Below are 4,707 nucleotides of genomic sequence, written 5' to 3'. Positions count from 1 at the left end.
GCAACCAAGGTACATGCCCTTGACCGGAATCGAACCCGGGACCCTTCAGTCCGCAGGCCGACGCTCTATCCGCTGAGCCAAACCGGTTAGGGCCCCTCCCCCACTATTGTCTTTGTCCATGGGTTATGCATATAGGCATATATGTTCTTTGCTTAATCTCTTTCCGCCCCCACTCCCTTCCCTCTGAGAATCCTTAATCTGTTGCATGCTTCCATGTCTCTGGTTCTATTTTGCTCATTAGTTCATTTTGTACATTAGATTCCATATATAAGTTAGATCATGTGGTATTTGTCTTTTTCTGATTGGCTTATTTCGCTTAGCATAATACTCTCCAGGTCCCTTCATGTTGTCTCAAAGGGTAAAAGGTTCTTCTTTTTTATAACTGCATAGTATTCCATTTTGTGAATGCACCACAGCTTTTTTATCCACTTAACTATTGATGGGCACTTGGGTGTTTCCAGATCTTATTGTAAATAACACTTCTGTGAACATAGGGGTGGCATATATTCTTTCTGATTGGTGTTTCAGGCTTTTTAGGATATAGTCCTAGAAGTGGGCAGTTCCATATTTTAATTTTTTGAGGAAACTCCACACTGTTTTCCATAGTGGCTGCACCAGTCTGCATTCCTACCATCAGTTTACTAGGGTTCTTCTCTACATCTTCGCCAGCACTTGTCATTTGATGATTTGTTGATGGTAGCCATTCTGACAGGTGTGAGGTGGTATGTCATTGTCATTTTAATTTGCACCTCCCTGATGATTAGTGACTGAGCATTTTTTGATATATTTCTTGGCCATTCGTATCCCCTCTTTGGAGAAGTCAGGTAAAGAATTCAAGCTCTACTTAATTTTATTTTCATCTTCCTGTGCTCATTAATTTTGTATTTCTATTGTATTCTTTTTATCCTAAGTACTTTTAAAACTATTTTTGATAGCCACCTGAATTCTGAGATTCTAGTGTATTTGTTTTTATATCTACCTATATATAAGATATGAACACCTCTGTCTCTTATTATCATTTATTTGGGTATTTTATTGGTCTAACATATCTTGTCCAATACAGCCACTAGCTCTTTGTAGCTACTTAAATAGGAATGAATGAAAGCTTAATAAAATTTAAAATACAGTTTTTTCATCATACTAGCACATGTCAAGTTCTCAGTATTAACATGTAGCTAAGTGGCTATCATTGGATAGTGCAAATTATAGAATATTTCCCTCATTGTCTAAAGTTCTATTTGATAGTTCTGGTATAGACTGAATGCCAGAAGTTAAAATCCAAGCATATCTCCCAGGGTTTCTTCTAGCTCCTGATCATGTTGAATGATTTTTGTGTTGGTGATTTTGCTATGGTATTAATTTTTCTGTACAACCTAAGAAATTTTTTTTCTTTCTGCCAAATGTTGCTGATCACTTTTGCATAGTTTTATTTCATAGGGAAATTTAAATACATTTACTTCATTTTTTTATTGTTTTATTAAATTTATTGGTGTGACATTGGTTAATAAAGTTATATACGTTTCAAATGTGTAATTCTATGATACATTATCTGTACACTGCATTGTGTGCCCATCACCCAAAGTCAAATCTTGTTTCACCATATACTCAATCCCTCTACCCTTCACTAATCTCCACCCCCACCCCCTTTCCCTCTGGTAACTACCATATGTTGTCTGTATCTATGAGTTTTTGTTTGTTCATTTGTTGCTTTCAGTTTTATATCTCACATATGAGTGAAATCATATAATCCTTGACTTTTTTCTAACTTATTTCGCTTAGCATGATAGTCTCAAGATCATTCATGGCACTATTTTATCTTTTCTTGTTGCTGAGTAGTAACCCATTGTATATATGCACCACATCTTTATCTAATCAGTTATCGAGGGATATTTGGTTGTTTCCATGTCTTGGTCACTGTGAAAATGCTGAACATAGGGGTGCATATATCTTTGCAAATAAATGTTTTAAAATTTTTCAGGTAGATACCCAAAAGAGGGTTGAAGGGTCATGTGGTAAATCTATTCTTAATATTTTGAGGAACCTCTATATAACTGTTTTCCAGAATGCCTGTATCAGTTTACATTCCTACCAGCAATAAATGATGGTTCCTTTTTCTCCACAGCCTCTCCAACACTTGTTATTACTTGTCTTGTTGATAATGGCCACTCTGACAGGTGTGGGGTGGTATTTCATTGTAGAAGCTGAGCATCTTTTCATATATCTATTGGCTATGGTATGTTTTCTTGAAAGATGTGCCTGTTCAGGTCCTCTGCCCATTTTTAATTATATGTTTGTTTTTTGTTGTTGAGTGGTATGAGTTCTCTATATATTTTGGATATTAACCCCTTGTCAGAGCTGTTGTTTTCAAATATCTTCTCCCATTCTGTTGGTTGCCTTTTTGTCTTATTGATGGTTTCTTTTGCTGTACAGAATCTCTTTAGTTTGATATAACCCCATTAAAAAAATTTTTTTTCACTTCCCTTGCCTTTTGGGTCAAATGCTCCAAATCCTCTCTAAGACCAAAGTCCATAACTTTAGTATACCCCTTGTCAGAGCTGTTGTTTTCAAATATCTTCTCCCTTTCTGTTGGTTGCCTTTTTGTCTTATTGATGGTTTCTAGGGGAGAAACAGTAGTTTAGTTTCATTCTTTTGCATGTGGCTTTCCAGTTTTCCTAGCACCATTTATTGAAGAGGCTTTCTTTTCTCCATTGTGCGTTTTGGGCTTCTTTGTTGAAAATTATTTGACCATATACATGTGGATTTATTTTTGGGCTCTCAATTCTATTCCATTGGTCTGTGTGTCTGTTTTTCTGTCAATAGCATGCTGTTTTGAATCTTGTTGCTTTGTAGTATAATTGGCAGTCAGGGAATGTGATATTCCAGCTTTGTTCTTTTTTCTCAGGATTGTGTTGGCTATTCAGGGTAATTTTTGGGTTCATACAAATCTGATGACTTTCTGTTCCGTTTCTTTAGAAAAAAAGACATTGGGATTTTGATGGGAATTGCATTAAATCTATATATTGCTTTGAGTAATATGGCCATTTTAACTATGTTGATTTTTCCAGCCCATGAACATGGGAATATCTTTCTATGTTGTTGTGGCTTTTTCAATCTCTTTTAATAATGCTTTGTAATTTTTAGTATATAGGTTCTTCACACCCTTCAAGTTTATTCCTAGGTATTTTATTATTTTGCAATTGCAAAAAGAATCTTTTTCCTTTCTTTTTCTGAAATGTCATTATTAGCATGTAAGAATGCAATGGATTTTTGTACATTTATTTTGTATCTTTCAACTTTACTGTATTGGTTTATTATTTCTAATAGCTTTTTTGGTGGAATCGTTAGGGTTTTCCATATGAAGAATCATGTCATCTGTAAAAAGTGACAAGTTTACTTTCACATTCCCAATGTAGATGCCTTTTATTTCTTTCTCTTGCCTGATTTCTCTGGCTAGGACTTCCAGTACTGTGTTGAATAAGAGTGATGAGAGTGGACATCCTTATCTTGTTCCTGATCTTAGAGGAAAAGCTTTCAGTTTTTCACCATTGAGTATGATATTAACTAAGGGTTTATCATATAAGGCCTTTATTATGTTGAGGTACTTTCTCTCTATACCCATTTTATTGTTTTAATTATAAATAAGTGTTGTGTCATGTCAGGTGCTTTTTCTGCATCTATTGATATGATCATATAATTTTTATCTTTTATTTTTATCTTTTATTTTAATTTGGTATATCACATTGATTTATTTGCATTTGTTGAACCATCCTGTGTTGAACCATCCTGTGCCTCTGAAATGAACCCCACTTCATTGTGATGTATTATGTTTTTAATGTATCATTGTATTTGATTTGCTAGGGTTTTGTTTACGATTTTTGCATCTGTATTCATCAGATATTGGTCTGTATTTCTCTTTTTTGCATGGGTTATCCTTGCAAGGTTTTGGTAGTAGGGTTATGTTGACCTCATAAAATGAGTTAGGAAGCTTCTTTAAATTTTTGGAAGAGTTTGAGAAGGCTAGGGATCCAGTCTTCTTTGAATGTATGGTAGAATTCACTAATGAAGCCATCTGGTCTTGGGCTTTTGATGTTTTGGGAGTTGTTGTTTGTTTGTTTTTTAAATATTTTTTTCGTTGATTTCAGAGAGAGGAAGGGAGAAAGAGAGATAGAAACATCAATAATGAAGGAGAATCATTGATCGGCTGCCTCTTGCATACACCCCCTATTGGGGATTGAGCCCACAGCCCAGCATATGCCCTCATCAGGAATTGAACCTTGACTTCCTGGTTCATAGGTCAAATCTCGACCACAGTTTTTGGGAGGTTTTTGATGGTTGTTTCAATTTCCTCATTGTTGATTGGTCTGTTTAGATTTTCCAGTTCTTCATGATTCAGTCTAGAAAGGTTATTTATTTATTCAGTCTAGGAAGGTTGGAATTTATACATTTCTTCTAGGTTATTGAATTAGGTGTCATATTCTTTCATAATGTTCTTGAATGATACTTTGTGTATCTGTGGTATCTGTAGTAACTTCTCTTTCTTTTCTAATTTTATGTACTTATCTTTTCTCTATTGAGTATAGCCAGATGTTTGTCAATTTTTTTAATCTTTCAAAGAACTAGCTCTTTGCATTAATATTTTTATATAGTCCTTTAGCTCTCTATTTTATTTAATTCTGCTCTAATTTTTATTATTTCCTTTCTTCTGCT

General features: G+C 34.5%; 1 protein-coding gene across 1 annotated transcript in view; it reads left to right on the top strand.

The window, feature by feature from the left end:
• Window positions 1-4,707, top strand: part of ATM (ATM serine/threonine kinase) — a 128,643-nt gene that overhangs the window by 64,708 nt on the left and 59,228 nt on the right. The gene's annotated exons all lie outside the window — the stretch shown is intronic.

The sequence above is a fragment of the Myotis brandtii genome, unplaced genomic scaffold (assembly GCF_000412655.1).
Source record: "Myotis brandtii unplaced genomic scaffold, ASM41265v1 scaffold920, whole genome shotgun sequence".
NCBI classification, from domain to species: Eukaryota; Metazoa; Chordata; class Mammalia; order Chiroptera; family Vespertilionidae; genus Myotis; species Myotis brandtii.
The sequence above is the reverse complement of the archived record's forward strand: the minus strand, read 5'-3'. Positions and strand labels throughout refer to the sequence as shown.